At 34.2% G+C, this 27104-nt stretch overlaps 2 long non-coding RNA genes across 2 annotated transcripts; one reads left to right on the top strand and one right to left on the bottom strand.

Annotated features, from left to right (window-relative positions):
* Positions 1-12766: 12766 nt before the first annotated feature.
* On the bottom strand, positions 12767-16919 carry LOC112801751 (uncharacterized). Its single transcript, XR_003202087.3, has 3 exons — positions 14530-16919; positions 13264-13597; positions 12767-13024 (listed from the first exon to the last, which is right to left on the bottom strand). It is a non-coding gene; the product is annotated as an uncharacterized lncRNA (long non-coding RNA).
* Positions 16920-21922: 5003 nt separating this feature from the next.
* On the top strand, positions 21923-24748 carry LOC112801750 (uncharacterized). The gene is made up of 4 exons (XR_003202084.3): positions 21923-22626; positions 22710-22809; positions 22890-23036; positions 24570-24748. It is a non-coding gene; the product is annotated as an uncharacterized lncRNA (long non-coding RNA).
* Positions 24749-27104: the final 2356 nt, after the last annotated feature.

Here is a 27104-nt window from a genome sequence, read left to right as displayed (position 1 = left end):
TCAAAATTATGTTCTTGATGTTCATCATGATCTTCATAGTGTTCTTGGTGTTCATCTTGACATTCATAGCATTCTTGCATGCATCTTGTGTCTTGATCCAAAATTTTCATGTTTTGGGTCATTTTTGTGTTTGTCATTCAAAATTTAAAAATCAAAAATATCTTTTCCTTATTTTCCTCTAAAATTTCGAAATTTTGGGTTGACTTGGTCAAAAAAATTTAAAAAAAAAATTAGTTGTTTCTTACAAGTCAAGTCAAAATTTCAATTTTAAAAATCTTATCTTTTCAAAATCTTTTTCAAAAATCATATCTTTTTCATTTTTCTTATAATTTTCGAAAATTTCAAAAAATTATTTTTCAAAATATTTTCAAAAATCTTTTTCTTATCTTTTTATCAAATTTTCGAAAATTAGCTAACAATTAATGTGATTGGTTCAAAAATTTGAAGTTTGTTACTTTCTTGTTAAGAAAGGTTCAATCTTTAAATTCTAGAATCTTATCTTGTAGTTTCTTGTTAGTTAAGTAATTTTTAAAATTAAATCTTTTTTTTCAAATATCTTTTTCAAATATATCTTTTTATCTTTTATCTTATCTTTTTCAAGAATTTTATCTTTTTCAAAATTTGATTTCAAAACATCTTATCTTTTTCTTATCTTCTTATCTTTTTCAAAATGTGATTTCAGATCTTTTTCAATCAACTAACTAACTTTTTGTTTCTTTCTTATCTTTTTCAAAACCAACTAACTACTTTTTCCTCTCTAATTTTCGAAAATATCTCACCCCTTTTTCAAAAATTCTTTTTAATTAACTAATTGTTTCATGTTTTAATTTTAATTATATTTTATCTTTAATTTTCGAAAATACTAACCCCTTTTTCAAAAATTAATTTCGAATTTCTCTTCTCTTTTCTTCTTTTATTTAATTATTTAATTACTAACACTTCTATCCACCTCTCTTCATCCATAAACCGAACCTCCTCCTTCATTCTTCTACCCCTTTCTTCTTCTACTAACATAAGGGAATCTCTATACTGTAACATAGAGGATTCCTCTTTCTTTTCTTGTTCTTCTCTTTCTTATGAGCAGGAACAAGGATAAAGGCACTCTTGTTGAAGCTGATCCAGAACCTGAAAGGACTCTGAAGAGAAAATTAAGAGAAGCTAAATTACAACAATCCAGAAATAACCTTTCAGAAATTTTCGAACAAGAGAAGGAGATGGCCGAAAATAATAATAATAATGCAAGGAGAATGCTTGGTGATTTCACAAAGCCAACATCCAAGTTTGATGGAAGAAGCATCTCCATTCCTGCCATTGGAGCCAATAACTTTGAGCTTAAGCCTCAACTAGTTGCTTTGATGCAACAAAACTGCAAGTTTTATGGACTTTCATCTGAAGATCCTTATCAGTTCTTAACTGAGTTCTTGCAAGTCTGTGACACTGTAAAAACGAATGGAGTTGATCCTGAAGTCTACAGACTCATGCTTTTCCCTTTTGCTGTAAGAGACAGAGCTAGAATATGGTTGGATTCACAACCTAAGGATAGCCTGGACTCCTGGGATAAGCTGGTCACTGCCTTCTTAGATAAGTTCTTCCCTCCTCAAAAGCTGAGCAAGCTGAGAGTGGATGTTCAAACCTTCAAACAAAAAGATGGTGAATCCCTCTATGAAGCTTGGGAAAGATACAAGCAGCTGACCAAGAGATGTCCATCTGACATGTTTTCAGAATGGACCTTATTAGATATATTCTATTATGGTCTATCTGAATTTTCGAAAATGTCACTGGACCACTCTGCAGGTGGATCTATTCACCTGAAGAAAACACCTGAAGAGGCTCAAGAACTCATTGACATGGTTGCAAACAACCAGTTCATGTATACCTCTGAGAGGAATTCCGTGAATAATGGGGTCCCTCAGAAGAAGGGAGTTCTTGAAATTGATGCTCTGAATGCCATACTGGCTCAGAACAAAGTGTTGACTCAACAGGTCAACATGATCTCTCAAAATCTGAATGGATTGCAACATGCATCCAATAGTACTAGAGAGGTAGCTTCTGAAGAAGCTTATGATCCTGAGAACCCTGCCATGGTAGAGGTTAATTACTTAGGTGAACCTTATGGAAACACCTACAACCCATCATGGAGAAATCATCCAAATTTCTCCTGGAAGGATCAACAAAAGCCTCAACAAGGCTTTAATAATGGTGGACGCAATAGGCTGAATAATAGTAAGCCATATCCACCATCTTCTCAGCAACAGACAGAGAACTCTGAACAAAATAATTCTAATTTAGCCAATATAGTCTCTGATCTGTCAAAGGCCACTTACAGTTTCATGAATGAAACAAGATCCTCCATTAGGAATTTGGAGGCACAAGTAGGCCAGCTGAGTAAGAAAGTTATTGAAACTCCTCCCAGTACTCTCCCAAGCAATACAGAAGAAAATCCAAAAGGAGAGTGCAAAGCCATTGACTTAGTCAACATGGCCGAATGCACAAAGGAGGAGGAGGACGAAAATCCCAGTGAGGAAGACCTCCTGGGACGTCCTCCAAGCAAGAAGGAGCTTCCTAATAAGGATCCTGAGGAATCTGAGGCTCATACAGAGACCATAGAGATTCCATTCAATCTCCTTCTGCCATTCATGAGCTCTGACTATTATTCATCCTCTGAAGAGGATGAAGATGTGACTGGAGAGCAAGTTGCTCAATATTTAGGAGCTATCATGAAGCTGAATGCCAAGCTGTTTGGTAATGAGACTTGGGAAAGTGAACCTCCCTTGCTCATTAGTGATTTGGATACTTGGATTCAGGAAACTCTACCTCAAAAGAGACAAGATCCTGGCAAGTTCTTAATACCTTGCACCATTGGCACCATGAGCTTTGAGAAAGCTCTATGTGATCTTGGGTCAGGAATAAACCTTTTGCCACTCTCTGTAATGGAGAAGCTGGGAATCATTGAGGTACAACCTGCCTTGTTCTCATTACAATTGGCAGATAAATCCATAAGAGAAGCTCATGGGATAGTAGAGGACGTGCTAGTAAAAGTTGAAGACTTTTACATCCCTGCTGATTTCCTAATCCTAGATACTAGGAAGGAAGATGATGAATGCATCATCCTAGGAAGACCTTTCCTAGCCACAGCAGAAGCTGTGATAGATGTCAACAGAGGAGAATTAATCCTTCAATTGAATGGAGAATACCTTGTGTTTCAAGCACATGGTAATCCCTCTGTGACAAAAGAGAGTAAGCATGAAGAGCTTCTCTCAGTTCAAGGTCAAGAAGAGCCCACACAGTCAAACTCTAAGTTTGGTGTTGTGAAGCCACAACCAAACTCTAAGTTTGGTGTTCAAACCCCATATCCAAACTCTAAGTTTGGTGTTGGGACTAGACAACATTGACTTGATTGCTCTGTGGCTCCATGAGAGCCACTGTCAAGCTATTGACATTAAAGAAGCGCTTGTTGGGAGGCAACCCAATTTTATTTATCTAATTTTATTTTATTTTGTTTCTTTGTTATTTTTGTGTTTAATTAGGTACATGATCATGAGGAGTCACGAAAAAATCAAAAAAATTAAAAACAGAGTCAAAAACAGAAGAAAAAAAATTTTCACCCTGGAGGACGCACGGGCCGGCGTTCAGCGCCCAGAAGATGCATCCGGCGGGCGTTCAACGCCAGAACAGAGCATCTTCCTGGCGCTGAACGCCCAAAACAAGCAACATCCTGGCGTTTAACGCCAGGATGCGCACGCAGAGGACAATCTGGCGTTGAACGCCAGAAACAAGCTTGAAACTGGCGTTCAACGCCAGAATCAAGCATCACATGGGCGTTTAACGCCCAGAACATGCACCGATGGGCGTTTGAACGCCAGAATGGTGCATGAAGGCAATTTACACGCCTATAGGGTGAAGGAATGGTATTTCTTTTCACCTCAGGACCTGTGGACCCCACAGGATCCCCACCTCAGGACCTGTGGACCCCACAGGATCCCCACCTCCCTTTTCTTTTAATCCTATTCACACTCTCCTAATCCAAATCTCATTCTCAATGTCACCCTTCCCAAAAACCTTCACCAATCACATCAATTTCTCTTCCCAATTACCCCATGCACCATTTACATCAACCTCCTCTTCCCCATAAACCCCACCTACCCCCATTACATTCAAATTCAATTTCCCACCCATTCCCACCCAAAATGGCCGAAACCTCACCCTCCCCCTCCCTATAAATACCTCCCTTTTCTTCTTCATTTTCACACAACATAACCCCTTCTTCTCTACATAGCCGAACCCCCCTTCTCCCTCTCTACTCACATTTTCTTCTTCTTCTTCTTCTACTCTTCTTTTCTTTTTGCTCGAGGACGAGCAAATTTTAAGTTTGGTGTGGTAAAAAGCCTAGCTTTTTATTTTTCATTCACCATCAATGGCACCCAAGACCGGAGTTTCCTCAAGAAAAGGAAAAGGGAAGGCAAAAGCTTCCACTTCCGAATCATGGGAAAAGGAGAGATTCATCTCCAAGAGCCACCAAGACCACTTCTATGATGTTGTGGCAAAGAAGAGGGTGATCCCTGAGGTCCCCTTCAAGCTCAAAAAGAATGAGTATCCGGAAATCCGACATGAGATCCAAAGAAGAGGGTGGGAAGTCATAACCAACCCCATGCAACAAGTCGGATTACTGATGGTTCAAGAGTTCTATGCTAATGCATGGATCACAAGGAACCATGATCAAAGTATGAACCCGAATCCAAAGAACTATCTCACAATGGTTCGGGGGAAATACTTAGATTTCAGTCCGGAAAATGTGAGGTTGGCGTTTCATCTACCCATGATGCAAGGTGATGAACGCCCCTACACAAGGAGGGTCAACTTCAATCAAAGGTTGGACCAAGTCCTAATGGACATTTGTGTGGAAGGCGCCCAATGGAGAGTAGACTCCAAAGGCAAACCAGTCCAACTAAGAAGACTGGACCTCAAGCCTGTAGCTAGAGGATGGTTGGAGTTCATCCAAAGATCCATCATCCCTACAAGCAACCGATCTGAAGTTACTGTGGATCGGGCAATCATGATTCATAGCATCATGATTGGAGAGGAAGTAGAGGTTCATGAAGTCATAGCCAATGAACTCTACAAAATAGCTGACAAGCCTTCATACATGGCACGGCTAGCCTTCCCCCACCTCATATGCCATTTATGCTACTCAGCTGGAGTTATCATAGATGGAGATGTCTCCATTGAAGAAGACAAGCCCATCACCAAGAAAAGGATGGAGCAAACAAGGGAAGTTCCTCACGGCCCCCAAGGAGAACATGAGGAAGTTCATCAACAAATGCCTCATGGAATGCACTTTCCTCCCAACAACTATTGGGAGCAACTCAGTACCTCCTTAGAAGACTTGAGCCAAAACGTGGAACAACTAAGGGTGGAACACCATGAACACGCCCTCACTCTCCAAGAAATAAGAGAAGATCAAAGAGCTATGAGAGAGGAGCAACAAAGGCAAGGAAGGGACATAGAAGAGTTGAAGAACATCATTGGTCCTTCAAGAAGAAGACGCCACTAGAGGTGGATTCATTCCTTGTTCTTTATTTTCTTTCTGTTTTCTGTTTTTAAGTATTATGTTTTTGTGTTTCTACTTCATGATCATTAGTGTGTAACCATGCCTTAAAGCTATGAATAAAATCCATTAGTCTTTCACCTCTCTTAAAAGAAAAATGTTTTAATTCAAAAGAACAAGAAGTACATAATTTTCGAAATTATTAGTGAATTTGATTTAATTATATTGATGTGGTGGCAATAATTTTTGTTTTCTGAATGAATGAATGAACAGTGCATATTTTTGATCTTGTTGTTTATGAGTGTTAAAATTGTTGGCTCTTGAAAGAATGATGAACAAAGAGAAATGTTATTGATGAACTGAAAAATTCATGAATTGATTCTTGAAGCAAGAAAAAGCAGTGAAAAAAAAAAGTGGCGAAAAAAAAATAAAATAGAAAGAAAAAGCAAGCAGAAAAAGCCAATAGCCCTTAAAACCAAAAGGCAAGGGTAGCAAGGATCCAAGGCTTTGAGCATCAATGGATAGGAGGGCCCAAGGAAGTAAAATCCAGGCCTAAGCGGCTAAATCAAGCTGTCCCTAACCATGTGCTTGTGTCATGAAGGTCCAAGTGAAAAGCTTGAGACTGAGTGGTTAAAGTCGTGATCCAAAGCTGAAGAGTGTGCTTAAGAGCTCTGGACACCACTAACTGGGGACTTTAGCAAAGCTGAGTCACAATCTGAAAAGGTTCACCCAGTTATGTGTCTGTGGCATTTGTGTATCCGGTGGTAATACTGGAAGACAAAGTGCTTAGGGCCACAGCCAAGACTCATAAAGTAGCTGTGTTCAAGAATCAACATGCCTAACTAGGAAAGTCAATAACACTATCTGAAATTCTAAGTTCCTAGAGAAGCCAATCACTCTAAACTTCAAAGGAAAAAGTGAGATGCCAAAACTGTTCAGAAGCAAAAAGCTACAAGTCCCGCTCATCTAATTAAATTAATATTCATTGATATTTTGGACTTTATAGTATATTCTCTTCTTTTTATCCTATTTGATTTTCAGTTGCTTGGGGACAAGCAACAATTTAAGTTTGGTGTTGTGATGAGCGGATAATTTATACGCTTTTTGGCATTGTTTTCATATAGTTTTTAGTAAGTTTAAGCTACTTTTAGGGATGTTTTCATTAGTTTTTATGTTAAATTCACATTTCTGGACTTTACTAGGAGTTTGTGTGTTTTTCTGTGATTTCAGGTAAATTCTGACTGAAATTGAGGGATTTGAGCAAAACTCTGAAGAAGGCTAACAAAAGGACTGCTGATGCTGTTGGAATCTGACCTCCCTGCACTCGAAATGGATTTTCTGGAGCTACAGAACTCCAATTGGCGCGCTCTCAACGGCGTTGGAAAGTAGACATCCAGAGCTTTCCAGCAATATATAATAGTTCATACTTTATTCGAAGAATGACGACGTAACTTGGCGTTGAACGCCAAGTACACGCTGCTGTCTGGAGTAAAACGCCAGAAAAACGTCATGATCCGGAGTTGAACGCCCAAAACACGTCATAACTCAGAGTTCAACGCCAAGATATGCCTTAGCACGTGAATTCATCAAGCTCAGCCCAAGCACACACCAAGTGGGCCCCGGAAGTGGATTTATGCATCAATTACTTACTCATGTAAACCCTAGAAGCTAGTCTAGTATATATAGGACATTTATCTATTGTATTAGACATCTTTTGACCACTTTAAGTCTTTCATTATTCGGTCACTTGATCATAGAGAGGGCTGGCCATTCGGCCATGCCTGAACTCTTTGCTTATGTATTCTCAACGGTGGAGTTTCTGCACACCATAGATTAAGGGTGTGGAGCTCTGCTGTACCTCAAGTATTAATGAAATTCTATCTTCTTTTATTCAATTCTCTTTTATTCTTATTCCAAGATATTCATTCGTACCCAAGAATATGATGAATGTTATGAGTCAAATTACCCTCATTATCATTCTCAATTATGAATGTGCGTGATTGACAACCATGTACGTTCTACATGCAACAGAGCTTGAATGCGTATCTCTTAGATTCCCCAACAGAATCTTCGTGGTATAAGTTAGATAGTTGGCGGCATTCATCTGGATCCGGAAAGTCCAACCTTGTCTGTGGTGTTCCGAGTAGGATCCTGGGAGTCCGGAAAGTCCAACCTTGTCTGTGGTGTTCCGAGTAGGATTCCGATCATGAATGACCGTGACGTGCTTCAAACTTTAACCTGCTGGGCGTTGGTGACAGACGCAAAAGAGGGATTCTATTCCAGTAGGAGCGGGAACCAACCGGTGATTAGCCGTACTGTGACAGAGTGCGTTGCATAGTTTTCACTGCGAGGATGGGATGTAGCCATCAGCCATGGGTGATGCCTCCAGACTGGTTAGCTGTGCGAGTGACAGCCGCACAGGTTATTTCCCCGTGAGGAATGAAAGTAGCCACAGTTGATGGTGAACCCCTATACAAAGCTTGCCATGAAAAGGAGTAAGAAGGATTGAATAGAAGGAGTAGGAGAGCAGGCGTCCAAGAGCTCTACAGCATCTCCATCCGCTTATCTGAAATCCTACCAATGAATCTGCATAAGTGTTCTATCCTTTTTATTATATTCTATTTTATTATTTCTATTTTCGAAAACCCATAAACTATTTTAAATCTGCCTAACTGAGATTTGCAAGGTGACCATAGCTTGCTTCATACCAACAATCTCTGTGGATTCGACCCTTACTCACGTAAGGTTATTACTTGGACGACCCAGTACACTTGCTGGTTAGTTGAACGGAGTTGTGACTTCAAATAAACAGTGCCCTAAGAGTAAAATCATACAAGACCAAAAAGTCAATATCATTGATCACAATTTCGTCCACCAGTGAGAAATTCAGAAATATGAGCGAGGAGAAGTGATGCAATAAGACTTTTCAAGCCATCCTCATTTTTATTCAGTCCATTTTATCAGATAGATTCTAATGATATTGTCGTTGATTAATGTAACTGTTATATACTCTTGTAAGAAATTGAACACATGATGTAAATATATTTGATCTAATTATAAGTAAATTTTTTTCCATAATTAAACTCTTTCTGGTGTATTCAAAATGTCTGATTTACAGGTACTATAATATGAAGGAAAACATCAAACCAAATATACACTCATAACCTGGAATTTTACACCCAAAGAATGTTGATTATACACCCAAACATCTATCCCCCCTAATGATTTATCCCTAACACCATAAACTCTAAACCCTAAAAACCTAAACCCTAACCCAAAAACCCTAAACCCTAAACCCTAACTCTAAATTCATAAACCCTGAACCCCTAAACCCCTAAACCCTAACCCCTAAACCATAAACGTTAAACCCTAAAACCCAAGCCCTAAAAACTAAACCCTAAACCCTAAAACCCTAATCCCTAAACCCTAAACCATAAACTCTAAACCCTAAAACATAAACCCTAAACCTAAACACTAAACCCTAAAAACCTAAACCCTAAACCACCCAACCTACTATACCCAAATCATTGATTTTTACACCCATAAGATCTCATTTTACACCCAAAAAAAAATTTAAATATACACCAGACTTCTATCCCATGATGCTTTATTCCTAAACCCCTAAAATCCTAAACCCTAAATCCTAAACCCTAAAACCCTAAACCCTAAACCCTAAACCACCCAAATTATTAATTTTTACACCCATAAGATCTCATCTTACACCCAAGGAAAGTTAAATATACACCAGACTTCTATCCCCTAATGCTTTATTCCTAAACTGCTAAAATCCTAAACCCTAAACCCTAAGCCCCTAGACCCTTAAACCCATAAACCTTTAAACCCTTAAACCCTAAATCCGAAACCCTAAACCCTAAACCCTAAACCCTATACCATAATAAAAAAATAAAAAATAATTTATAACATAAACAGCAGATTCTGAAATATATATATATGTAAGAAAGTTCAGAAATACACCCAAGAAAAACTATGGTTTACACCCATATTTTGTAACTATACACCCTTTTTATTTGTACTCCGAACTCTTGTAGAAAAATCTACAGCCTTGGCATAGTCCTTGTATAATTTTGCAGCATCTTCAAGGTTTTTAAAAGTCATTCCAACCTTGGGAACAAGTTGCTCATCAACAACAGAGAGGGGCTGCAAAATACAACATGTTAAAAACAATAAAATACTATAGAATTTTTGCACCTCATAAAAAAATAACAATCAAAGTAACATACACCCAAAGACTCCTGATATACACCCAAACGACAACAAGTCAATTAAAAATAACAAGAAAAACCATAAACTGTAAATACACCCAAACTTTCCTAAAATACACCCAAACCTCCCTAAAAATACACCCAAAAAGTTCTGATCTACACCTGAGCGTTTGTTATAAATTGCAGATAATTAATCAAAACTAATGCATTAGATTCAATTCACAGATTATGTTTACGCATTAATTTCACAATCTAGGTTCACGAATTATTCAACTAGACAATCATAATTAACTGAAACTAAATCAAACCTCAGGAACTTCGTTCGATTCAAATTCAAAACCTACTTTGCCGTGATTGAGCTGACAATCTGAGATTGAATCCACTTCGCCGTGATTGAGCTGACAATCTGAGGTTGAATAATCCATTATCTTCAAAAGGACTTCAAAATTTGATTTCAAAAACCAGAAAATCGAAATAAAACGAAGCTAGCGTTACAGTTCGCAAAACTCAGGTGAATGACAAAGACCAAAGAAGTGATAAACGCAGAAGAAAAAGGATCCAAAAGACTAAGGGAGAACGCGAGAAGGAAAACGAAGAAACTTGACAAGAGATTCGAAGAAGGTAATGAAATATTTTGAAGATTGGAAGTGAAATATTCGCGCGTTAATTGATTTTGATTGAAACTAAATTCTGTTATATAGCGCGTGACTTGTATGTATGAATTTGAGCGCGTTTAGGGTTTTAGTAAGTTTCACACTTATAAGGCTTGTAATTGCTAATTGCTTGTATACTAAGATTAATCCTTTAATTATTATGTGTGGATCAAGATTCTCTGACGTGAAGAAATTGGTAATGTGGTAAAATGAAAAGTTAATCACTCAACTTAAGATAGTGGACACATATTTCATGGAAATTACAAAATCAATGGTAATTTTATTTGGTGACTGGAAAGTAGCAATAGAACAAACAAGAAAGAAAAAAACAAAGAATAAGGAACTGCTTTGCCATCTTTGCCATTATGTCTACCACTTTATTTGCATCTCTTAAAATCAATAGGAAGTTAACATGCCATTTCCAAGACATGATATCCCGAATTTTTAGCACCAAAAGATCAACAAAATCAGAGTTATCCTGAAAATTATTGACAAGAGTAAAGACATCCACACAATCTATTTCACAAATAATATCTCTTTGCCGCAAGTCTTAGGCTAGAAGATATCCTCTCCAAATAGCAAACAACTCTCTTTACAGAATATTACGACTTTCAATTGTTTCCAAACAACCTCATTGCCAACTTCTATTTCAATCTCTGCTAACACAAATAAAACCAACCCGATCGCCAATACCAGGATATCTTGCATTATAATTAATCTTAAAGTAGCCACTGAGGAAGAATCCATGAGCAACTAATAGTAGAGGAGATAAAAACTCGTTACAACTCAAAAATATTCCAAATTTCTTTTCAAAGGATAAAGCCACACTAGTCACCTTATTTAGAGGCCAAGACTCGTATGGATGAAAGATCTCATTATTCTTGGAATGCTAAATCCACTATAAACCAGAAAAAATCTAAAATGGCGCTCTTTACTATGAAGTAAGAACCAGTTCATCAAATCCAGAGATTGATCATAAATCTCCAAAGCCTGTTAAACTAGTTGAGCTTTTGGACAATCTCGAATATAATGAACAATCAATTTCTGACAAAAAAATATCGTGGACAACTGTCCGTTAGTGAGATGTCCCTCTTGAAATGAAAAGTAGCAGTGGGTAGAGCCTCCCTAAGACAAAGTCAGGCCAATAATTTATATTTTTCCAGAAGAAGATGACGCCAAAACCAAAGCCAATTCCCCTGGTCCTCTCAACCAAACTTCTTCTTACTGAGCTACAAGTAACCACTACGAGAGTCATAAACCTTTGACGTCACACTAAACCAAAACCATCCTACCACTGAACAAACTTGCACATCCGGATTATAGGAAAGAATGTTGCCTTACAAAAATTAGTTTAGAGAAGAATAGATATTTTGAAAGTGTCACTGTCCAGATGACCAAAGATCCAAGATCCGGAGATCCGAGTCAGAAATGTAAACATAATTCATCTCATGACAAAGATGCCCCTCTTTTCTCCAATTAGAAATCAAAAATTCTGGTTTAGATTCCCAATACTTCAAACAAAACCATCCTTCAAGAGATCCCAAGTTTTACATATACTCTTCCAAATATAAGAGCTTGTGTCTCAAGACCGACAAAAATAGTTTTTGGGAGAGGAACAATATTTTTTCGCCAACAATTGAACCCATAACTTGTTTGGATGATGAAAAAATTGTCAAACTAGTTTCATAAGAAGAGCAACATTAGCACAAAACGGATCTAGAATTTTTAATATTAGCACAAAAGGGATCTCGAATTCCCAAGCTACCAAATTTCTTAAGGGTGATCAACACCTTCCAACTAACCAGATTCATGTCTCTACTATCAGTTTGACACACTACAACAAAATAGCATTTTGGCGACGTTTTTTTTAATGCTTGGCGATGGTTTTAACTGTCACTAAATGGTTTTGCAACGGTTAAAAAAAGAATCACAGATTTGAGCGTCGCCAACTGACATAGTGACAGTTTTGGACCACCTTTGGTATGGAGTGTCGCTAAATTGTTTTTGACGATTTTTAAAGTATAAAACCGTCACTAATTTGTAACACTTGTAAAGGTGTTTTTTATGATGTATTTCGCGACGTTTTGAAACTGTTGTTAAATTACTAATTCCTGTGATAGTTTTTTCTTATATTTCATAACTATTTTAAACCGTCACTAAGTTACTAGTTTTATAACAGTTTTTAGATATATTACTAATTTCTGTGACAGCTTTTTTCTTTATTTAGTGACTGTTTTAAACTGTCATAATCTCTCCAGCATCAATACTTTCTTTTATTAATTATTGCAAAAATTATTTCTATTATAAATAATAATTTGTGTCTACCAACAAAATAATAAATGGCATTATATTTCAATAAATTTAAACTCAATCGCACAAGTTTTACAAAATAAAAACAATATATTTCAAAAGTTGAATTCTATAAGTTTTAAATAGTCATAATCCATAAAATGTAAATTCAAAAAATCCCAACTTAATCCAAACATATGAAACTAACAATTGTACTTATAACTTAATCCTCAACTTTTTTCCGCAACTTCGCTTCACCTTCAACCTCAATAGTACCCAGCTTCAACAATTGCTTCACAAGCAACTCTTGTCCTCTGCAAATGAAATAATGCAATGATTAGAATGCATTTGAAGAATATTGCCAATAACAATTTTATGAGAATTCATGAAATGCAGTAAATAAACATGCTAATAAAGATGAAATTAAACCATGCTAAAAATCCATTAGTTAAGAAAAATGATCAACATCAAAGCCCCTAGATCATTACTAACAGTGACAATAACAATAAATATTTAAAATTATACTATGATAAGTATTTATAAAGAAAAACACTTTTTCAGTAGACATGGCTAATTCTCCCAACTGCTTCCATTTAGACTCACTCTGCACTTCTGTGGTAATGCTCTGATCGAAGAGGAGAAAAAAGGATGAGTAGTTCTCATAATTTAAAGTAAAACAAGAAAGTAATCAGTAAGTTACATTATAAAACTTTTATAAGTCAAAGGCTATCTCCTTTTAAGCACATGAAATTTTTTTAACTTACTTTTACAACCACTAATCTCCTAAGCTGCATGGCTAGATTGAACATTCGAACCTATAGTCAGGGTCAATAGCTACTTCAAGAGCATCCTCTATCATGCCTCGTGATTCCAGAAATCGAACCACACTACCATAAAAACAAGTATATAATTTTAACTAGGATTTTTTTCAATAATAAAATAAAAAAAATTTATATTTCTACAAACATGATTTTTGAACTTTAATTCCCAAAATACGATTTTTTTTTCATTGGTCCGTCGAACTCTATAAAAATTGGCAAGTTCGCCTAACCAAACGGCGAATTCCCTTTTAAGTTTTTTCAATTCGGCGTTATCATCATCTCCAAATAGTATATAGATCTACAAACAATATATAGAAATACACAAAAATACATGAACAACCAGCATGATTTTTCAAGGATTTTTTAATTATAAATTAAAAAAATAAGTCATATTTAACAATGGCAACCATTGTTATCATCTCTAAAAATACATAGGTACACCGGAATAAACCATATTTCGAATGGAAACAATGTTCTTTCAAGACCATAGTTCGAATGGAAACAATGTTTTTTCAAGACCATAGTTCAATGTATTCTCAAGCCTGAAAGCAGATTAAACCACCATAAAATTGTTAAATGGCCACAATATGTTCATATCCATACTTCAAACTAGTTTTAGTCAATCTTCAAGTCTAGAAAGGAAAGCTTAATTGATGGGAAAATTGTTAATACAATTAGAAGAATCAGATGAAATCCATTCCACTCTGGTGAATCTCAAATCCAGGCATCATTGTCATGAAAAAGAACTCTCTATAGAGTATAATCTTTTAACAAAAACAGCATGAGAGGAAAGGTTAAAAAGAAACATGAGACAAAATATCATTGTTTCTAGGGAAGAAAAAAGTGTTATAAACCCTCGTTACCTATGATCAAAGGTCAAGGTTAGTTAAATTATTCAAGTTCCACAAGTTATTGATGACAATTGGCTGAAAGGCCATAAGGAACTAAGCAAATTGAAGATAAGCTTAGAACTTAGTATTCTATGAATCTCCAATTACCTATACGTTGTGGAGTGCCATATTCGTACTGTACCATCCTCAGAACCAGTAATAATTATAGGGAGCTCAGGATGAAAGCATACATCAGATACATTGTGTGTGTGTGACCCTCCAAAGTCTGGACACAATTTTTAGTCTGATAATCCCATATCTGTTTCATAGGTTTTATCCATGTAATAATTCCAATCCATATATACATAAAAGGCAAACAAATCTTAGCAAAGTGTAAAGAAAATGGAAAACAGAAAGCAAATCTTAGATTTGTTAATTCTTCTAACTACAGAAGCAAAATACACATAGGAGTTTTAGAACTTTGACCACCCTACAAAATTTTTTCATATTAAATATGCAAGTGAGTTTGTTCTTCTAAAAGATAATCACATAGGAGGAGTACTTTAACAATAAAAAATCTGTCGTTAATACCTCTTCAGTTGAAATCTGCCTCATGAGATAACCATTATGAAGTGTATATATAAAAGTGACATTTAATTAATTTAAGTTCAAAATATAAAAGTGATTTGATTTATACAAGTCAGTCAAATTATGTTATATCTTTATATTATTTTTTTAGGAAACAATAAGGAAAATGAGCAATCTATTCTGCATCTGATAACACTCTTTGACAAGAAGCGCTTAAATTCATCATTCAACTACCCAAATGGATAGAAAAATTTAATAATTAACAATAGTAACAAGAAATAAATAAAGCATCAACTGAAAATGTTACAAATATTTGTCATAGAAAATTTATACTCATTCATCACATTCAACTTACATCCAAGCTAGGAGTAACACATAAGCTTACTACTATTATGAGCCCCTCAGCTATATATATAGATTCAGTATAATGCTATTCTTGCTTTTTCAATACTCAGAATAATAACAATAAGTGTAGCTATATATTCAATTTGTTGTAGTGATAGTTGAAAACTTGGGAAAGAAAAAAGAACTAGAATAATACAATGGTTTAAAAGAAACATGTATTAGAGATCTCACCTCTTTGTCCAGTAATTCTTCAACTTTTGACAGAGAACTAGAGTTGTTTTCTTACTATTTTTCTAAGCACCAACAACAGATAACTAGTTCTGAGCTCTATGAAGCAAATCAATAATAAAGGCTTAACGATACTTTGATCAATTTATACTTTGATCATGTTTAATCAACTCCTTTGAATACAATTTTGTAGCAAGTCCTTAGAACAATTTTAGTCTAGCAAGAGTTCATAAATTTAACTACCATTTTAATAAATTTATGCACTTAGTTTATTGAGTAGAAGATAGAAGAAGATGCATGAGTGAGTTATAAAACAGTGACTTACCCCATGCTCATCGAATTGTGTGCAATGGATTACATTTATATTCAGATAAGGTTCTTTCTCATCTGATACCATCCTATTCTTGCTAATGAATAGTTATATGCGTATGGAAGATACAGTTTTTTTAATTATTATTTTAGTATTGTTACCATTATTAAAAAAATGTGGTAAGCTTAACAAGTGTATGAAACATTAAAACTACTAATAAAATCAGTCATATAGACAGATAGTCTATAATGGTTCAATTTTAAGTTTTTAACTGAATCTATTGGTCTCTACTTTCTATCACAATTATGAGACAACAAACTCTCATAAATACTTGGTTGGTTCTACATTTGATTCCTAGGCTCCTAGCTACCTACAATATCTCAATCTCATAAAATTAAATGTACTACACGTGTCTCTTCTATGAGAATGGTGAACTAAAGATCATATAATTCTCTTCAAGTTGGCCATTTGGTACTCACACATACATTATTATTATGAACTTGCTGGCCTAAAAAAACATCAAATGAATTAAGAGAAGAAATAACAAATAGAGCATTCAAAGAAATTTGGTTGAAGCATTTCATTGAACATGTTGAGTGCAGGTAAAATTAAAATGATATAAGAGAATTCAAAGAAACAATCGCAAGTATGAACATGAGGATATAATCATAACGGTAAATTGCAGCAATAATAAAGAAATTGCAGAGAAAAATATAGTAGAAGAACAATTAAATACTCAGTGTTCAGTGAGGTTGGAAGAGAAGAAAAAAGTCGCCAAATAGGGAATTAGGTTTCGCACACATAAAAGAGGGGAAGAGAAAGGACGACGCGAGGGACAGGGAACAGTGAAAGGCGAGCGTGAACCGCAACGGTGAACAGCGAACGTGAACTGTGACGCAGCGACGGTGAACATCGAACGCAAACTGCGATGGTGAACGGCGAATGCAAACTGCGACGGTGAACTTTCTCTATTTCTTGTCTCTTCTCATCTCATCTCAAACGGCAGCAAAAAAGGTTTTAGAAGAAATGGAAAGTAAAAGAAAAGTAGAAAGAGATATAAACTCCATTACCGACGGTCAAAAAAATTATATTATAAATGTCACAATGTTATTTAATGGAGACCCTTAGAATTAGAGTCACAAATTTAGCTTAGCTATATGACTAATTTAGGTATCTTTCTAAAAAAATTAGAAATAATGGATGTTTCTTTTTTTAGTTTATCCAAACAGTATCCCCCAACTTGACAAGTTAAAGATTAATATGTCGCCGATCTGAGCTCTATTTAAGAGTCTGTTGCTGGCCAATGAGTTACTGCATGCACAAAGCAGTGTTCAAACTCCCGACACTTGCTTAAGCAGACGAGTGAGCTGACCACTCGACCAACTCAAGTTGGTTAAATAATGGATGTTTCTATTAGGACACTCTTTTTTGTGCAATACTAGGCCAGTTATATATCCATTGCCGTAAGTCCATAACTAAACTAATGGGCCTCGTTGAACTTGTTTGGGCATTGTTTGGCATCACCAAAAACATGTAATATAGAAAATTAGAAATAACATAAACATTGGCCAATGTAAAAGTGAAAATGTATTTTACCCTACAAAATGGTTGATCCACGATAAGATAATCACCCACTACTTTACTTGCCTTCCCACTTCTCACACTACTTTGCTCTTTTCTCATTTTGATTTTTAAATTACTCGCCGCAAAACTGCTAGTATTTCAATTCTAGTTAGGGCAGTGCTATGGTGAGAATGACAAATTTTTCAGCATGTGAAAAAATGAAGTGGACGTCTTTTGATGAATACACGTGAAATATGTTAGAGTTGTCTTGATTAAAAGAGATAAGTCCTATTAGAGATTCAGGTAGTACAAATATTGTGGGTCAATTTGATGTTTACTGATGCAAGATTAGGTTAGTATTAAAAATGAGGTGGTGATAATTAATTTATTGAATTTTTAGATGTTGAATCCAATATTTTTGTTAAGTGATGAACTTATGTTGTTACTGAATGCAACATAATAAAAGGGGTTAAAGAAATAATAAAAAACAAATGAAATGGATGAAGATTTGTATTATTTGGGATAGGAGAATAATCATAATAATAATCAGATAAGTATTATTTTGTTATAATGATTATGATTAAATTTTTTAGTTTTTTATTTTGGGCTTAGTAATATTTTTTGTAGTTGAATTATTTATGTAAAATAAATGGATTAGGATAATGTTGTAATTCTTCTTTTTCTTTGGACTTAGTCTCCGTTTAATAATAATAATAATAATAATAATAATAATAATAATAATAATGTGAAAAGAAGTGTTAAAAGAGTTAGGATAATTCAGACTCTTTGTCGGTGTCAAGAGGGAAAAGGCTGACTTACAGAAGATTCTAAAAGGCCTGAAAAATTGAAGGATATGAAAGAGAAACAACAGGAGCAGGATTGATTAGTGTCGGTACCATTAAACCAACTAAAAAATGATGAAAAATTATCTAACAGAAATATAAAAACCCAATTTACTGACTTCATACCCTAGCACACACTTGCTTTTGGTGTTTTTTTGTTATTGTTATTATTATTTTTTAGGTTAATATCATATTTTTTCTTGCTTCATAATGTTATTAGCGTCATATTGTATGGATCACACAATATTTAGACCAGATGAAAAAACTAAACCCAAACACTATAGATAAAAAATATTCTTCGGGACAGCAGACAAAAAGTCCAACAGATTAATCAAGGGATTACCTATTACTAATCCAGCAACACTACCAACAGTTTCTACGAGTTCTGCAAATGCAACAGCAATTTGCAGGATTTTTTGCAGCGTCACAACACGTGTTAACCCCTTAATATAGCCACATCGTTTCAGCAGCTGAGAAAACAAATTTCATTCAGCACAATAGCACGACCCTTAGATAGCGTTTGTTTGCAGAGACTGAAATTGAGACTGAAAAGACAGAGACTCAGTATTATGTTTGTTGAGCCAGAGACTGGTACTTAAATTTCTATCTCTATTTTCAAAATTTTAGTATTTCAGTACCTCCAAAAAGTAGAGACATTGAAGACTGAAAATTTTAAAGACGGGGACTGAAACTTTAATAACATTTTGTACCTAAAATACCCCTAATCAAAACTTAAAACTCCAACTCTACCCATTTGGCTTCTCCTTTCTCTTCACACTCAACCAACTCTCTTCTCCCACCGCTCGTCCCTGCGTTGCCGTCGCCGCTCGTCCTTACATTGCTGCGGCTGTTCGTCCTTGCGTCGTTACCACCGATCATCCTACGTTGTCGCCACCGATCATCCCTGTGCATTAGTCATGTCTATCCCTGCACATTCGCCCATGCCCGTCACTGTTTGTGGACCAATGACCAATGTGGTGGCTTCAAAAAATTTTCAGAAAAAATAGCGAAGGTAAACGCTAATTTAAGGAAGAAGGTTCTTAACTAATGAAATGACCAATCTGTTTTAGGGAGTGTTGCAGATGAAAGTTGGATTATATTGATCTTTGCTGTGATAATGTTTTTTTATCATGTATGTTTGGAATTATGAAAGCAAGTGCAAGTATGAAATTAAAGTTAAACAAAAGCTATCAATGGATTTGATGCGAGAATTAGGTAGCAATCTAGGCACAATACGAACTCCTGAAATTAGTCTTCTCTATAATGAATTAGTCAAAGGAAGTCGGGATTAGGGATTTCAGGTTTTATTATTTGGAGATTTTGTGATGTTTTAATTTTAAAATAGGGGTAATTGGTCATTAGCCTCATTTTAGTCTCTGTATTTATTTAAAATTAAATAGGATACTGAGACATAACTCAATTCTGTATTTTTTATACCAAACTTAATATTAAAATTTATTTTTATCTTTATCTCTCAATTTCTATCTCTATCTCTCAATTTTAATCCCAGACTTTCAGTCTTGATCTTTTTATCAAACTCTATCTTATAGACTTGTAGTCAATAATCAATACTATTACTAGTGTGTAAGTAGAAGATATGTGTCATTTCCTTAGTTAAAGTTTTTGTAAAAGACAAGTACCGTGAAAAAGACATTTACTGCAATTGTTCAAAACTTAGCAGGATGAATTAGTTGTATTGGCCTATAGCCATGGTTAATTAATGTCTGATTTTAGTGTTTAATATAATCAATACAAATTTAATATTTTTATAATATATATGTGGGCTGCGTTTAATATGATGGACGAATGTTAGTCTTTTGTGAGTTGGATCCAATATAAATATTTGTCTTGAAAAAAAAAATAAAAAATATTGATGGCTTTAAGATAAAACTACAGTATAATCTAATAATTTTTTTATAAAATATTAGAATAAAAGTTAGGAAAATTATCACATGTTCACTGACAAATATTGGAATATGATGTTCATTGGTATTAAAAGATTGCTAATTTTACTTTTGTCATTTAGTAACTATTGTAACGACCAAATAATCCTAATTGAATTGTTAATTTTTCTAAAATAACCAACTAAAACACATGAATATTGGCTTGAAAAGTTATGTAGCAATTCTTTATTTTCTGGGCCACAAACTTACATTCAATATATTGGTTTTTTTATATTTTCAACATATTAAATATAACAAAAAATAAAAAAATTAGTATTACACTATTAAAATATATTTTTAAAATATAAGATAGATAAATATGTATAGTTTTGATGATTAAAAAAGAAATGTATTAAATAATTTAGATCTTTTACTAAAATAAAATAAAAAATCTATATTTTTTAAATTGTTTTAAACTAAAATTCATCACGTAAATATTTTTTTATAACTTATATAAATTGTTACAGGATACGTAATAAATGTACTATTTATTCATAAATCATACTTTATTATCATAATTATTAAGTTTATTATATCTTCTTTTATTACAAAAATTGTGCTATTTTACTATTATTTAACTACTTTTAAATTTAATACTATTAATTAATACATAAATAATAATAATAATAATAGAATAATAAATTTTTAAAACTATACATAAAATTTATTAGTCTAACACGATTTACGAATAAATAACCAAAAATCTAATATATTGAATTTTATCGAATAAAAATAAAACAAAATAAACAAATATATATTAAAAAATATTTCTAAAAAAATAACATTCATAAATTTATAATAAAATATTAAACATAATACAAAATTTAAATGAAAAACGTAAAAATCTTTCCAATGATAAAAATCATAATGCATATATATATAATTTCTTGCAAATTAATATTTACAAGATATTTTTTTTGACTAATTATATTAATATTTCTAATAAGTTTGACCATACTTGTAAAATAGAAAAAAATATTTTCGTAGGATCTTAATTTGAAAATAAATCGTAAAATTTTCTAGATAATAATACTTGGAATCATATTAGTTTGTTGTATTATAGTGTTTTTAGTCCAAACAAAAAATAATACACCCATATGTTACCAAAAAATAATTAATTTTTATGAAAAAAGTATTTAGACAAATTACAATATATTTAATAAAGTATTAGTTTGTGAGTAATTATAATATTTTTATTAATTCTGTAAAAAAATACATTAACATTATGATCAATGTAAGATCCAGAAATTTCAAAAAAAAATCTTATTAAGAACTAATTTGATTTATTTATTCATTACATGCGTTAACTTCAGAAGTTATTTTATTAAAGATAATTAAAACAAATTTTGATGGATTGAGTTTAAAGTAATTTAAGGTTTTATCTGATTATATAATTATCGAATTATTTTCTATATTTAAATAATAAAGTTTAGCAAATAGATAGTTAAATATATTTTTAAGTAATTTTAAGAGATTAAATTGAATTTCAAATTAATATGATATACTCTAATTTTATTAAAATTATCATCAAATTCCAATTTAATCCCAAATTCTCAAATTAAACCTTAACTAAACAAAATCCTAATTTTTCTACCTTAATAAGATAACGGAAACTAAAATTGTTTTCTTCTATATATTTATATAAATTTTAACTAATAAATATCTAATATAAATACTATATGCTATGTGTATTAAACAAAAAGACTACTAACCTTTAAACTGTTAAAGAGAAAATAAAGATTAATAAACTATTAAACTATGATTCACTATGGATGCTTCCTTTGAATATCAATTCCTTTCTTTGACCTCATCATTAATTTTCTTTCTTTTCCTTGCTTACTGTTACACGCCGCCGCTAACCCTTTTTCCCAAAACCCAATTACTATCAGCTTTAGAAAAAACTAAAGAAAGAAAAGAAAGAAAACGTTGAGGGAGAGAGGGATAAACGGAGACAGAGAAGAAAGAATAGGGTGAAAGGGAAGAGAGAAGAGGGAGATCTGGAGGGAGGAAAAGAGCGTCGGGGAGGGGGAGAGCTCACCGCGGCTAGGACACCCAGCTACCGTCGCGCCGCCACCTCCAAACGCTGTCGTCGCCGCCGTTCGTGAAGAGGGAAGAGAGAGCTCGCGGGTGAGAGAGGAAGCGTCGCGCCAGCCACTGAACTCGCGTTCGTCGTCGTCTTCACGGGTTCCTGTCGCCGCCGTCGTCCCCGCCGTGAAGCCTGTCACCGTTGTTGCAGCTGTCAGCGTCGTCGTCCATGGGTGAAGCAGAGGAGAGAGATCCGCGAGGAAGGGAGGACCGCGCCCGTCCAGCCGCCACGCACAGTCGCCGCTCATGTTGCCAGCGCCATCCCCGTCAGATCCGCCGTTGCCGAAGCTTCTGGCCGTGCCTCTGTCGCCGGACAACACCGCTGCCACTTGGAACCCCCATTGAAGTTGGTATCTGTGTGGTAAGCGCTAAGCTTGCTTCAACTTCTTTGTCTATTAAGTTGGTTTTTACCGTGAGGGTGGTTGCTGAGATTATCTGTGTCAGGATGTATGATCACATGGTCACTGCAAGTTTTTCTGTCCTGCGCCACCATTGGAGCCGCCCAACCGATGCTGAAATCCCTGCTGCTCTGTGTTCTTTTATAGTAAGTATTTACGTTTCGAAAAACCTCTGCGTTAGTGTCCTGTTACGTGTATTAAAGTCTTTGCGATATTGATGTGTTAGGGATCAATAGCCGAGCTTACATGTAGTGATTGAGGCTGTCTCTGCTTTTGGGAAAGCAAGCGGAGCAGAGGCTTTAGTTGCCGCTGATTTTGGACTGAGAGAAACGAGTTCAGTTGACGCGTTTGGATTATGGTTTCGCGTGTCGAGGTAGGGGTTTTCTTAAAATCTATTTTATATTACAGAGTTGTGATAAATAGATATCGGTGCAAAGAGATTTACTTCTGTGATTGTATTTGTCTTATGGATGTGAAGGCTTGTTGGACTGAATTATTTAGTGCTTGATTGCGTGAGTGGTGTGTGGTTGTGGATAAAAACCGGTTTGGAATGTCATTTACTTGATTATTAAGAAATGTGGATTTTCTTGGTTCTAGAGTTTACTTAGTAATATAAATGAAACGATTTTGGAAATAATTTGAGATATGAAAATAAATTGATTCTGGGAGCGGTTTGATTGTGAGTTGGTTTGGTTTTATGAATGATTTAGCATTTGAGCTGATTCGATTTTAAAAAGAGTTTTATTGTTAGAATTGGTTGATTTCAAAATAATTTGACATTGGAACTGGTTCAATTTTGGAAAATGTTTGAGATTTGGAAATGGTTGAGAAAATGTTTGGATGGGACCCGAAAAGGGTGGCAGTGTCCGAGTTTTAGAGGAGATGCTGCCGAAATTTTATAAAATTGGAAGTTTTATTTAAAGTAATTAATTAAAAAGATTTGTTTTTAAGCATTATACGTTTTAAGATTGATTTGTCTATCAAAGAAAGAATTTTGTTTTGGAATTGAGATTGTTAACGAACAGAATGAAAAAGAGGATGATGAGGATTTGATTTGAAATATGGCTTTGAAAAGAACTTGGAAATGAAATTTGGATTGATGAATGATTATGATGTTGAGAATGTTGAGATGTGAACTTTGAATTATTCACATGGCTTATGAATTTGAAATATCTGAGATACGAGGTTCCCTGGATTAAGTGCCGTGGCTTGCCACCACGTGTACCAGGTTGAAAACTCGATACTCTGTTGACCCTACGATGTAAGTGGGTGACCGGGCACTATATAAATTCCCGGAAAATGTTACCCCCATTGAGTAATATTGATTATTTGAGAAAAAGCTATGCATAGACTCTTGGGGATGCACATCGGGGGACAGTCTAAGTACAATTCAGACTTGTCGGGTTGGCTGGATAACCGACAGATGAGCCTCATCAGCCATAGGACAGGCATGCACCATATGCATTTGTATGCTTTGCTTGGGTTTGAACTTGTTTTGGTTTGCCTAATTGCTAAACTGTTTTTAACTGCTACTTGAACTATTTGCTGTAACTGCTACCTACTTGTGCTTTCCTTGTCTGTCTTGCCTGTGTTTATTCTGGCGTGCTACATTTGAGAATGAACTGGGATGCTGAATTAATGATTGTGTTGTTTGATTGCGTGGTTAATTTCTGATTGAGGTTTTTTTTATAAGAAAGGAAAGATTTCGGATTTCTGAAAGATTAAACATTGTTTCTTTGAAAAGGGTTTTGAACGATTTCCTATTGGTTTAAAAGATTCATAAGGCAATGATAATCACTGAGCTTGAAAACGGTTTCTTAATAAATATCTTCTTATGACAACTTTGAAACTCCGTGGTGAGACCATGTGGTTAGGTTCTCACCCCCTACAGCTTTACCCTTTTCAGGAACCGGATGAAGAAGCATTAAGAAGAGAGTTATATTGCGTTTGGTTTATATGTTGTTGTATTATTTAGATTATTTTCTTCCCTCGTCTTTATTATTACAAGTTTGTAAGAGGGATAGGAATTGTATGTTTTATATGTATAATATATTGAGTTATTATGTAAGGAGTTTTGTATATGAATCTATGTCTGCTTGTATTTTTTTTTCTTAAGATAAAGTATTTATTTCCGGTTTTCAAGGGAATCAGAGGTACAGTGTCGAGTCACAGGCTCCTATTTTAATATTTAGTATGTAAAGTAGTCGTAATACTTCTTGCTATCAGAGTGGCGCAGCCGGGAGCGTGATTTCTGATAGTGAGGGTGTTACATTATGGTATCAGAGCAGTCTTTCCTGTAGAGCCTTGGGAATGGACTGATTATGCTTCAATTGCATACTCTGAGAGTCTGTCATGTAGTAGGTCTTGTTTGAATAACGAGAATTAGAATTTGATGCACATGACTGCCTAATAATTAACATTGTTAGCTTACCGTTGCATATCTGTTGATGTTAAGTTTGGCCAACTTAATGTTGATGGCTTATGTGAACGGGAAAGTTAATAGGTTATTATAGGCGAAAAGGAATTGATAAGTAATGGGTAATGCGAGTCACGTGGTTCGCGGATGCTAGGGTTCGCTTTTCGTGCTAGGTTTCGATTTATGATTCTTGTTTATGTCGCTTAGGTTGGCATATCATTTCTTTTTTTTGTTTACTATCCTCGTTGAAGTTCTTTGACTCGGATTCCTTTCTTGAACCATGATTGATCATTCTCCGACCGTATTTCATTATTCGTCCACAATCTTATTTGATTGTATTCTTAAGAATTTGTTTGAGTCTTTTAAAAACATCTGCCTTTACCATTGATTATATTCTTCTTTAAGAATCCTGTGCTCATTGATCTGATCTTGAACTTATTTTGGCATAATGCTTGATCTTTAAATCTTGAGCGATTTGAACCTTGAAAATTATGATTCGAACTAAGTTAACTTTGTAAATTGATACTTTTGTTTCATGTTTAATGTATACCTTAAACTTACCATATTCTTGATTATCTTCCAAATTTTCGGCATCATAAATCCTGACCTTGAATTTCTCTACGTAATCTGTGTATCCCCTTGACGTAACCTGAGCTTATTTTCGATTGGAAAAGTTTTGAATTGATCTTTTTCTTACTTAATTGTGTTTCCCAATCATCCTTCAAATTTTTGGATAAGATTACCTTTAAATTTAGCATATACTTTTCTACATGGATTCTAAAATTTCTTTATATGGTTTAAATCTGTTTATCTGTAAAGCTTCACCTAATCTTCTATAGAAAATAATTCCTACTTTGAATTTCCTTCACTAACTACAACTTGATTTATTTTCAACCTTATCACAATTTTTAAACATATTCTTATATGATTTTACATCCGAGTATTTTTCAAGATTCTTAAAAAAAAAATAATATTAAAGCAAAATAAAATAAAATTTTATTCATAGCCTAATTAAATTTTATTTTACAAACTTTGCATATTTTATTTTAACTACAATTGTTTTGATGTAATACCTTATTTAAACTTTTTGTATTTCTTTTGAGAAAATGAATTCATTCCTTCTTTAGATTATCCATTCTTTGTAAATGCCACCATTGATTTTTAGTCTTCTTTTCCCTTCAGCTCGAATCCAGTTTAAATAAAAGTACCGTTCTTCCTCTTGATTCTTTCTATCGGAGTTCTTAAATTCAAAATTCTTTTTTAGGATTACAATTTGATTTCCTAGCTTATGTTTTTATGCAAATTTTTGTTTGACTATCAAAAAAAAAAAATCTTTCAAAGTTTTCGATGAAAAATTTTATCCTTAGCATAACTAATTTTCATTTCACAAATCTTACATAATCTAATTCGACTTGAATTTGTTTTAACATGACGTAATATTTACGTTTTTCATGATTCTCTTGAATTTTGTAAGCAATTGCCCTATTTTCCTCTATGGTTTCTATTGGAGTTTTGTTTTAAACCTTTTTAAACAAGTTTTGATTTATTCTTATGTAAAGTTGTCCCTGACTTTGAATTGCTTTGCTGAGCAGTGCTTCTCTTTGATGTGATTTGAACTTGTTTCGGGGCGATATAACCATCTATTAAAGTTTTAATAAAATCGCTTTCAATTCAGCCTACACTGATTTACCTTGTACTCTGAAAATTTCGATTGTAATGCATCATCTTTTCTTTTATGAGTAAAACTTTATGTCAAGTTTTCTTCCAACAAGATTGTAGTTTTCATACATGCTTGAAAAAGAGAAAATACAATTTAGCTCTTAGTCAAATTAATCTTTCCATTTTCAAAGTTTGTGTAATATATTTCCACTCGAATTTATATTGAAATAATGCCACATTTACGCTTTTATTAATCTTTTGAAGGATGTCTATTACCCATTTTCTCTTTCAGAATATGAAATAATTTCCCCTTAAGTTTTCCATTCTTTAAGAACAATGCATTCGAAAATATTTTTAAACCATACT

The sequence above is a fragment of the Arachis hypogaea genome, chromosome 5 (assembly GCF_003086295.3).
Source record: "Arachis hypogaea cultivar Tifrunner chromosome 5, arahy.Tifrunner.gnm2.J5K5, whole genome shotgun sequence".
NCBI classification, from domain to species: Eukaryota; Viridiplantae; Streptophyta; class Magnoliopsida; order Fabales; family Fabaceae; genus Arachis; species Arachis hypogaea.
This window is presented reverse-complemented; position numbering and strand designations above follow the sequence as displayed.